Source organism: Cavia porcellus, unplaced genomic scaffold (genome assembly GCF_034190915.1).
Source record: "Cavia porcellus strain 051 isolate PalLab524CR breed Dunkin Hartley unplaced genomic scaffold, mCavPor4.1 scaffold_2, whole genome shotgun sequence".
Taxonomy (NCBI): Eukaryota; Metazoa; Chordata; class Mammalia; order Rodentia; family Caviidae; genus Cavia; species Cavia porcellus.
The window spans coordinates 131,077,481-131,089,766 of record NW_026947485.1 but is presented as its reverse complement, the minus strand read 5'-3'; positions in this window follow the sequence as shown (position 1 = coordinate 131,089,766).

Here is a 12,286-nt window from a genome sequence, read left to right as displayed (position 1 = left end):
ATTTAATAATTTCTCTTGCATACCAACTATGTGTCACACAGTGTTAGGTTTTACACATATAATTTTAAATATTCCAAACATAATCCCATATTAATAAAATTTATCAAAAGATGATAGAGAAGTAAACAATTATAATACAATATACATCATTTTTTTTTTATTTAAAGCAGGTGTCTTTCAAATGTGAAAGAAGCCAAGAGATGTTGAGAGGTGGGAAAGGACACAAAAAATGAAGATGCGTCATGTACATGTACCAACTAACCACAATGCATGCATTCATTGTGTACTACAAACATGTACAAATAAAAAAAAAAAAAAAGAAAAGGAAGTGGCTACCCAACAATTTCCGCCACAACTTGTTGTTTACTTTTAGGGATCAGACGTATGCCTTACTTAGCTTTCCCATCACTCACACACAATACCTGATACTTGCAACAGTGTAAAGGGGAAGAAGTTTAATTTGGCTCACGGTTTCAGGGATTCAGTTCATAGTCAGTAGGTGCAAAGAAAGACACATCATAATGAAATAGCAGGACAGAGCAAATATGTTTAATTCATGGTGGTCAAGAAGCATAGCTAGGAAACAATGGCAGAGCAGAAAGGAGTCAGGGACCATATAGAGTACCCTAAGAATTTCCACAACCCTTCCAGGCCCAAAGGTGTTCTTTACGAATCTTCTAGGATCCAATCTAGGTATCATGATTAACAGTCATGCCCTAATTACAGGAGCAGATCACATTCTTCTTGCTCTGCTATCATCCAGAACCTCTTTACCAACCTTTCCCACCTAGAAAGTGTATCTCCACAATCACCTTCTCTTCCCAGTCTTGTTCAAATTCTTCAGACGCAACTAAAGAATAGGAAGCTGAAAGTTTATGTCGATAAGGAAGCTAGTCAGCTATAATTCCTTTTTAAAAAAAACCTCATGACCCTTGGCCACCCCTTGCAAGTAATTTACTCTTAGCCTTTTCTGAATAGCCCATTTGTTTCATAGCTGATTCATGTATAATAATAAAATTACTGTAACTATGTATTGTGCATTCAAACCTTACTTTATTAGAGAATTGATACTATTGATTAATTGTTAAACTGTATCACTGAGATGAGAGGAAATAAAAAACTACACATACAGTTAAATTGTAAGATCACAAAAAACATATGGATAAAAGAAGAAGAGAGAAAACATGATAATACCAGGAACTATCCCTTTCCTCCATTGAAATTTGAAGAAATTACCCTGAAAGACCATCTATAATCTTAACCAGTACTTCGTTGGTGTTGTATGCAATACTTTCACTCTCTGTTACACTGCGAGTTCTTTGGAAACTAGAAGTGTATTTTAGTCAACATTTTTATTGATGGGGCCTGGGCAAAGTAACAGACACAGGCTGAATTTCAGTATGTTTGTTGAATTCACTCTGACTTTGTAAATTCCCACTCTCTTTTAAGAGCTGTGCTTTATCTTTTTTCTTTTTAGCACTTTAAAATACAATTTAAATGTGCTCATATAGAACCACAGAGGCACAGTTTTATGAAAATATTCCCAATGACATTAAAATATAAGTTCAGTAAAAAAATAAAAGATTTGTATTTTTAAAGGTTGAGGAAAACAACCCTCTCCTTTCTGCTCCCTCTGATGGTTTTCTGCTCCAGAATGTCCTCAAGTAACCCGTCCACCCACATAAGAGAAGCTTGACACTCAGGTGTGTGGCAGTCATGACCTTCAAGCCATGTCTCAGCCCCTTACTATCACTCTTGCGGCTGTTGCTTTAACTCTTCTCACTCCTGCTCCTGCTGAGAAATGTCAATGAAGACATAGCATCATGAATGCGAAATATTGCCAAGCTTCCTTTGAGAATGACTGATCGCTGTCAAACAGCATATGTAAACTTCATTGCACACAATTCATCTTAAAGCTCCATGGCCTCATCAATACTGCATTTCCTAGAAGAGCCCAGATTAAATTGAAGTATTATAATGCCTTTCATCACTCAGCTTATCTTCTGAAAATGAAAACTTCATATTAGAGCAGAAACTGCTTACATTATTTATTACATTTATCACTTCCTAATTCAAGTATCATTAACATCTGTACCTTGCTAAGTATTCTGTCATAATTCATCTTTGATCTCTTTAGTCATTAGTCTTAAAATATTTCTGCCCTCCAAATTTTGAGAAAAATACTTTAATAAAAATAGTACTTTAAAATAACTATTGATTTTGTGTCTATCTTTGATAGAGAGTTTCTACGACACAGGTCTTACTGTTTTATTCATGCACATCCTCTTGAGAATCTATACCAGTGCTTGGGACAAAATAGGTACTGAGTCAATATTTGCTAAGTAAATAGCAATTGTCTTTCTCTGTCTATCCCATCATTATTTCCTTATCTTCACTACTGTAATAATCACTGTGCCACTCATTAAGCCTTATAGTATACATTGACAGTTACAGAGGCCACTGCGATTCAGACACACCTGCCAAACATGGGAAACCGGGGCTTCTGAACAACAAGGTTGGGAATGAGGCAGTCACCTATGGCTAGACAAGACCTTGCTGAGTAAGTGGGCAGTGCAAAGCGCTCCTGAGTGCTGGGATAACAGGTGTGGGCCGCCACACCTAGCCATAGAGATTTCTTACACAGTAAATTGCAAAAGTTATTTCCACCTCCACTTTGGGTAACATCAGACCAGATTTATTTCAACCATCTCAAAAGTCAGACCAAGTAAAGGATGGAGTTATGGATAATGAGGTTAGCTCTTCCCCCAGAGTACCACATAATCCACACTGGTGTCTTCCTCCTGATGAATATCTCATGTCTCCATAATCAGTTTACCCGGCTATATATTGGTCAAAACAAACAGGAAGATGGTTACAGTTTGGATCAAACTTGCTTTCATCTGCCATTTTCTGGTATTTAAACACAGTCTCAATTGCTGAATCTCTGAATAAAAGAGAAGTTAGGTTTGCCTTAGACAGTGCATCCTTATATTGCACAAGGAGCTTGGCTTTAAGCCACAGTCCCAAAGAGCAGGTAGAAGTTGTCATCCCAGGCAGCTAAATATAGTAAAGAGAAATGGAACACCCATTTTTTTCCTAGGCAAGCTGGACTTTGCAAGAAGCAAAACAAGAATTTAAACTAAATAATTTAAAAAGCTTGAAAGGTTGAATTTTGTAGCATAATTAGTTCTCAAGGGCTAATAGGCAATGAAGAGTAATATGCAACCTCCTGAATTGGTTGTTGTAATAGACAAGTCCAAACAATCCATAAAGTACCAATGTCACATAATTTAAAAATAAAACATGTAAACAGGTTGGCAGTTTTCTGAGCCTGACTTTTTGCCCAAGCTCTGCAGAACAGAATCAGAAAAAGTCAGGATTCAAAGTCAGATGGCCAGGGCCCAAGACAAGCTCACTTTACCTCAAGGTACCTCTCCTAGCCTTTCCCAGTATCTTCATCTGTAAAATGGGAGTGATAATTATATCTGCCCTCAAGCTTACTACCTGCTGAGGGTTCCATAATAACACTAACATTTTACCGCATAAATGCCTGCTGTCATTAAAAAAACTTCCAGCACAATTATGTATCTTCTCCTTTTACAGGATAAAGAAGATATGTCACATATGGAATGAATGTCCTTTAGATCAAGAAAAAAAATGTAATTGTCCTGTAAAAGATCTGCAGGCCTCTGTGCATAGGACCTTTTTCAATTTCCTCAGTCAGTGACTGCATATTACAAAGTCCCCCGACTGGCTTCCTTAGTCATGTATTATTCTAATGCCCCCTCTCACTGCCAAAACCTTTGGAAATTCACAAGGTATAGAGGGTGGATCAACATGACTGCATGGTTAGTCAGAGAACAAACATTCCAGGTAAGCAATTTTGTTTTCTCCCACAGATTAAATTCATTCCCACCTGTGAAGACTAATGGGATTGCGCTCTACTGTTTAACAATGAGATAACTAAGTGGCAAAGTCAACAATAATCAGAAATCAGGTGCAAGGAACCAACCAACTTTCTTATAAATACTGTTTTCCTTAAGGGAACTAAGGCATGCCTTGCAATAGCTCTGTAACTCGAAACATTGAAACATCGGCTGAGGAAGCCTGCCAACCAGGAATAGGTTGTATTAGAGCCATGGGCTCCAACTCTGGGCTTTGAAGGAACTGGAGTTCAGGACACAGACAAGCTGCTTTAGTTCATCACATAAGCTAAAATCCTTGGACCCAACTTAGAATAATTTCATCTCTCAAGCTATCAAATTTATATTTTTCTCTTTCTTTTCCATTTCCACTTACCTCTGCCATCTTGTCATTTGCTGCCTAAATTGTCAAATGCCCCGTACGTAGTCTCCTAGGCTCTCTAAACCCACCTTGCCAACTGCCCGTGTGCCTCTACAAAGTCATACTTCAGCCCAAAATATAAAACGAGTCCTGTGGCCTGTAAGTCTCACCTCTTCTATCTCACTCTTAAGGTCCTTCATAATCTGACTGCAGCCACCAACTTGGACCTGTTTTTCAGTCAGACTGACTTTCTTACCAGCCTCCCATAATACACAAGTCACTTCCCAAATTGTTCTATCCTCCACCATTCCCCCATTCACACGTGATGTTTGCTCTTGTATGGATGCCCTGCCTAGCCAAACCAAATGCACTCTTCAAGATCTGGAATTAGCATTTTTTCACTCCCACAATGCTCACAAAGCATTTCCTCTGAATTACTTAATCACTTAACAAAATAGACATATTTATTGTTCACCACTCATTTATTCCATGCAGTCCACTTGTCTCTCTAAGTACATGATAAATCATGTCACAAAGTGTCAATCCACATGCCAAATATGATCCCAAATGCAATCAGTTTGATTCTTCATTTTTTCTTTAATTTGACTAATTTTAGCACACTCCATCAATGCCAATGGGATTTCCTCATCAAAATCAATCTTCTGCCATCAATCTTCAAGTTGTTGAAGAGTAACACTAGAATATGCATCAATTAAAACTCTACATCTTGACTGTAGAAGAAAAACAATTGCATGCATTAAACAATCACTGAACAATGGTAACCATTGTTGATCACCTTGTTTTTTGTTTTTACAGTGTGTATTATGTCCATCCTTTTGATTTGACTGACTGTTTTGTTATGTCACATTTGGTTTCATTCTCTTCAAAAAAAAAGTAATAAGGGGGTTGGGGATTTAGCTCAGCAGCATAAGTGCCTTCCTTGCAAGTGTGCGGTCATGAGTTCGATCCCTGGTACCGATAAAAATGAAAAAGACAAAAAAAAAAAAGTAATAAGAACTGTGGGAGTAATAAAACCCAAAATGTGTAATTGTCATTGTACAAAAAAGAGGAAAAGAAAGTGCTCTAAAGGATATAACTGCATGTATATTTAAGAGTATAAGATAGATAACCATATTACTGTGTTTTGTTGGATCATTGAACAGAACTGTTTGCAGTCTCACTGTTTGAATGTCCACTTTATGTGCTTTAATTTTGTAACTTGAACAACTATTTCTAAGATGACAATATGTAATCTATTAACTAGTGATTTCCTACTGTTTATTTTTTCTGAAATTCTGTATAACTTGTACCCCTTTTCTGTTTTTTTTTTCTTTTCCTCCTTAAATAAAATTTAAAAAAGAAAAAAGAAAAAAGAAAATCACTGAACAATGATTTAGGATATCTGCCTTACAATACCTACCCTGCTACTAACTAGCTCTGCAATCATGGTTAATCTACACAGTATCTCTGCAAAAGGAAGGGTTTGAATTGGTATCTTTCAGCTCTCTCTTTCTCTGATTCAAAAGCTGCCAATAAGGTAACAGAACCTAGTTTGATCATCTCTATGCAGCTGAAGTAGAAACAGAAAAACTCAGGGCCCTTCCCTTAGAATCACAATATCAATTATTCTCATTTATTAGATACTATGGTATAGTAACCTTCTAGGTCAAAAACCAAAGAGTCAGTTGGCTAATTATACTCTTTGAAAATCATCCTGTATATATTTCGAACCTACTCAGTAATGTCCTACCTTGAATTTAAGTGTTAAGAAGGTACATAATAAAGCTGCATGAGAATTCAAAACTAACCCAAGATTATTGGAAAGAATCTAAGGATATATTTTATACATAAATCTGAAAAACAAATATTTCTCCTACTTTATACTCAAAGTCTGCTATAAATCCCTGAGATCTTTTTCCTTTTCCTTTAATTTTTTTGTTGGTCATAAAGATGTGTTTCTTTGAAGGAAAAAATAAAAGCAGAAAGGGAGAAAACAATACTTCCTTAAAATGATACATGGAGACAGGAAAAGATTTTAAGAGACAGACTGTAGACAAGAAAGAAATGGTATCAGAAGAGGGGCTTCAAGGATGCCAGTCAAATATGAATGGAAATGTGTCATAAAATTAGTCCTATTATAATTTAACTTTGGAATTTCATTCATTCATTTACTCAAGTGCTTAGGTAAAGCACTGGGTGCTTAGGATCTAAAATAGGGAAAGAGGATATCTGCTCAGCCAGAATTGATCATCAGACTTAAAGACAACCTGGGAGCTGTGTTTACAGGGCCCTTCATGAGCACTCACTGTGTACCAGGCATGGCTCTAGTAGGCAAGTAGCATCTGCACCCTTGTGTGACAGCTCTGGGAAATGCTGTAACTTGCCAGAGGCTACCTAGATCCATCACCTCCCCCTGTTATCCCATGTGACAAATCCAGGCTGCTGTGCCATCCTGTGAGTGGAAACTGAGACGGGCCGAAGATCCTGCACTGTCTGCAAATGCACAGATATATCCATCCTCAATAAGATGCCCCTGGGAGCCTGAGCCCCAGAACAAAATCTGAGAGGAACATGGAAGGGAACCTGGTGTCTTACCCAAGCTTTAAAAAACCAGCTTTCCTCTGAGGACTCCAGACTCCAGCAGCATATAAAGCTGGTGTGTGCAAAATTACACAGTGTGTGGCAGAGAGCCACTAGATGAGGCCACAGGGGGACCGGAGCAAAACACTTCAGTTGCTTCCCATTCCCTGCTGATCTCCAGAGGAGTCACATCCACACACCTCACCAAGTGCACACACTATACTGCCCTTCATTTTAAAAGTACCCTCTTTCCTCTAAAACAAAAACTCATTTTATGTATATTTGAAAACTAAAAAGAAAAAAAGAATGAAAACAAAAGTGGTTTTCTACAAAGGAAAGACCCCAGGAGATTCAGAGACTGCATAGCTCTGTGGCTGTTTGGTTCTCCTCAGCTGAGCAGCTGCCAGAGTTAAGAGGACCCCAGAGGGGCCTAAGGGTCACAGCCCTGAAGATGTGTGATAATGCTCCCGCCCAGGCTGGAAACTCTCCCGGAGACCTGTTAGGAATCACAACACTGGGAGAAGGCTTTGTCCATGTGTCTCTTTTGGTCTTTTTTGTTTTGATTTATCATTATAAATCATAAGATCTTCAGCAGGCTGTAAAGAAAAGATGTGCCCTGAGAGAAAAAGAAAAGGTCTGGGGCTCCAGCTAGGTGCCAAGGGCACCAGCATTACCTCCCCAAAGCTGGAAAGGGAAGCGAATTAGCTCTCATCAATGCCTTCTTAAGGATTAGGATCTAGGCCTTGCGCTAGAGACATTACTGCTTAATCCTCATGATAACTCTCCAGATTTCATTAATTTCTTTTACTAAAAAGACGCATGCACAACACTAAGCAATTTCCTGAGAGTTGCACAGCTACTCAGTGAGAGCCAGAGCTAAAGGTCTATGCCCAGCAAGAGAATTCTTCTTGTAATAAGCAAGCACTAAGAAGCAACCCCAGAGAGATGAAAAATTAACATATTGCATTTACTTACTACGTATTTAATTACCTGCTTATTTCAGTAGGAATTATATATACAAAAAAATTTTAAGCTTTATAAAAAGGCAAACAGTGAAAAAAATTCCTTCAATATCTCTCTCTCTTTCCAGTCCTCTTCACCAAACACTGTACACACATACACTTGTGTACATACAGGTTTTGCTCTCTCTCTTTCTCACACCAACAGCAGTACAGGTCTTATCCTTCTGTCATTTACCTGGCATATCTTAGAAATTCTTCGTATTGGAACATCTTGAACCACCTCGATCTTTTAACAATTGTTGAGTCTATTTTATGGATGTATGAAAACCTCTATTACTAGTCCCCTATGAAACATTTATTTAGATTGTTCCTATCTTTTTTATTGCAAACAATGCTATGTAAATATCCTCATAATTCTGCGTTGAACATGTATGCTTGAGTAGTGTGTGGATACAGTCTTAGCAGTGGGATTCCTTAGTCAAGAATGTGCATTGTAAATCTTATTAGAATCAAATTGTCTCCACGTCAGTATGTACAAGTTCACTTTTTTAAAAAACTCTTTTTTTGCAGTAGTCGAGATTAAACCAAGGGACTTCACAGTCAGCAACACCCCAAGGCCTTTTTATTTTGAGACAGAACCTCACTGAGTTGTCCAGGCAATGATTCAACTTGTGATCTTCCTGCCTCAGCCTCACCAAGTACTGTGTTTATGGCTGTGCACTGCCACACCTGGCCAGTTTACAGTCTTTAAAATATACACTCACTCAGGCTTGTTTCCCAGAGTTTCCAAAGCAGCATTCTACTCTACGTTTAAACAAAAAGTATTCATGTGTTCACCTGTTAATTTGAAAGTCATCTACTCTGCTTCCTTCAGGGGACAGCCAACTTACTCTGGATTGGGAATAATATTCCTGAAGAAAGGGAAGCTTTTCGAAGCTCCTCCACTGCATAAGATGCTGACTAAGAGCTTCTGAGCATCTAGTGGATGGTGTTGGCACCATAGAAGTTGGGGGGGGGGATCCCTGAAAACAAGCAATTTCTTTTAGTAATCAGCCCAATTCACCAGGCTGGGTGTCTTGGTAAGTCCATCTGCCTGGTGCCCAACAAAGCTGGTGCAGGTAATCAGCCAGCAAGGACACTTGCTCAAAGCGGTGAAGTATTCAAACTCCACTGCCCTTCCCTGAAGGAAAGAAGGTCATGTGCAAGGGACAAGACACCCAAAACATAAACCAACAGAAAGACTGATGGGAACTGGACAATATTTCCTAACTGGACCAAAACAAAGGGAAATGGATATAACAGAAACACCTTATAGTTATTTTCTATCATGATATTTTTCTAGAATAAATAAATCTTTAATTGACCTGCAACAATAGTGTCTATCCAGTGATGCAGTTCAATCAAAACTGTAGGATCCAAGCAGGGACTGACAGAATGTAATTCACATATTCTTTGTCCTATCTTTCCTTACTCGACTCTGCTAAAAGTCTGGCTCTGTCATCCTCCTAGGATGCATTCATAAAATGCTCCTCTTCTATTTGGCAACCACCTTGCTGAAGTGTTGATTTTTAACATCTGGGAAAAAGAGCAGGCTGGCAACTCTGGCAAAGAGAAAAAGCAGTGGCTTAGCTGGGCGCTGAGGGTTTCCTGACATGAGTAAAACTGTGTCTCTAGGGAGGGTGATGAAGTCCCTGGAGTGCCCATATTAATGACTGTCTGTGGCTTGACTATATTTTTGAGCTTGCGCACAGATAGTGCATGACTAAAACAGCAAGTAAATGTGCACCGCTAACACCGCCGGTTGGAGGTTTCTTCAAACCAGGTGGTTGCCCTATTGAGCTGAATGTTTTAACCGTTTAGGGAAGCAGTCCTCTAGCCAGCAACAGAGCGCCTTCTCTCTTTGACTCATGGTTTTCCCAATTAGCAATGAACTTCGGATTGTCATGGAGGCACTGTTGGGAATTGTTTGCCTCTATGCAGATCACTCAGATATTTAAGGGTAGATAGCTGGGCTTAATAAGTAATTTTAAAAAGTACATGGCGGAATAAAAAATGTTCCATATGTACTTGTTTCAATCCATCAGGTCTGAGGCAGCATCTGGGTCAATGTCTCAGAGAGCTAGAGGTCATTGGGTAGAGTGTGCTATTGCTAAGCCAACGCCCCGTCCACTCCACATCCAAGTTCACCCAACTTGCTGCTGCTGCCCCTCCTCCTCTAAAATTCCTCCAACTCAGTCACTCATTTGCATTTAACCAGCCCTTAACCATGACCACCTAGATGAGCTGTGCTCCACACTTATTGATTGTGCCTGGGTGATTAATTACTTGTTATTCTGTCAACTGGACAGGAAAAAATAATGTGAAATAGAATACATATCTTCAAATTGCATTCCAGAAACTGAATATGCGTTTCTGTGATTTATTTCTCTTCCTTGATGCCACTGACTCTGAACCTGAACCTTTTGTCTACCACATTCTTCTAATATAGAGATATGAGAAAGCCTTTCATTTCCTTGGCTTGGGATTTTTTTTATATAGGATCTAGCTATGTAGTCCAGGCCTGTCTTAAACTCACTCTGTAGTTCATTCAAACTGGCCTTGAACTCACAATCCTCTTGCCTCAGCCTCCTGAGTGCCTCGGTTACAGATGTGCCACTTCTGGCTTTAGAGAAAGTTTTCTCAGCAAAGATTAATAATAATCTATAAAATAGTCTAATACATGAATTCAATTTACCAAAATAGAATGCTAAAGAATTTCCCCCACCACCAACATGTAGAGAATACTATTCTGAAAGCTAGATAAAATCCAACCACGTAAATACCAAACAAGGTGTTCTATGCTCCCACAAATGGTAAATCTATAGGTAATCTAGAATCTATTTCTCCCCAACAACTGCCTTAGAGTTGTTTTTTTGCCTGACAGATTTTAAACAAAATAGAGTAGGAATGTTTACTAAAATGAAAACTGACCACAGCCTAATGTGTTTGCACTAATACCTCACAGATTACAAGGTTTACTTTACTTTAAGTAGCAGAAAGTCCTGAGGTAGGTTGATAACATTATGCAACCTTTGAAAGGGAGTCACTAACCATCACATGTCAAAATGACCATGGAGGTGGATTAATGCTCCAGGACCATGGCAGTATTTTTAAAAGACTTATACAGGTAGACAGGAAGCAAAACCAAGACAAAGCTCAAGTGTTCCAATGACTACTTTATCTGGGGCAAAACAATGGTGAACTACTAATGGGACTTTGCACAGTTTTAATTAACTCAAGTTAGATAACCAATGAAATTCTTAAAATAGATTTTATTTTTTAGAGCTGTTTATTTATTCAATCATTTATATCCTCTTTGGTTTCCCACCTTGATCTAAAAGGTGATCTTAGATAATTTACAGAGATACATGCAATGCAATAAGATAAAACATTTACAGCATGCGAAAAAATACACGTATAATTCCCAACACTTCGAAATACCTACTTGTAAACTGGGGATGTAGGGAAGTAGGAGAGTGCTTTCCTAGCACATGTGAAGATCTCATTTTGATACTCTCCCCTAAAAGAAATTCCTTCTGCCACAGGATAATATACTATTATTACAATAAACATGGGCAATATTTTTCCATTTAAGAAGGACTGCTAACTGCTGAAGCTTTATCATCTTATTTTGATCAAATTCTTCTTATCCAAACTAATTTTGAAGAAATTATTTGCACTCTACTCCTCTTTCTCCTTTGAGTTTTTGGAGAAGCTTGAAATCTGGACACTTTACAAACACAAACACACAATTCAAATGAACTCTAACCAAAATATGACGCTAAATACATAAGTAGCCCCTTCACTGAGAAGCCAGTAGTACAGTCTAGCAGAGGCTCTCACCTTCAAGTTAACCAACTGATAAGTGACAGCTGCTGAGGGGTTGACAAGTCCTGAAGGCACCTGGCACATTTCACACCTAGTTAAGTTCAGGAAACTGCAGGTTATTATGAACAGGGCATTGTTTACAGGTCGTTTTAACTTGGGAATGTGACAATTTATTTATTCCTCCCTCTCTGGCTTACAAGGTATTATTTACAACCCTACTTTTCTGCCTGGAGACAGGGAAATATTTATGCTGCCAGTGGATGAATTGGCACTGCTGACAGGAGTATGAAGAATGTTTATAATTTAGGGTCATGGGTTTTTTTTTAATAATAAATGTCTCAATTTAAAAGTATAAGTGCTCGTTCATTTTTCAAGAACTAGTTAAATGCCATCTCTACTGAATCTCCCAGGCAGAGTTAGCTGGGCCTTTTGGGTGTGTTTCTCTGTTACACTACTTTCACACTACACTGTTATTATATACTTTATTTGTCTGTGTGTCTGTCTGGCTTCTCTGGTTGTAAATTTCTGAAGCAGAGGATAAGGTTGGAGTTTGTTTTGAGGAGGTTGGTTGGTTTTGGGAGATGGGTTATCTT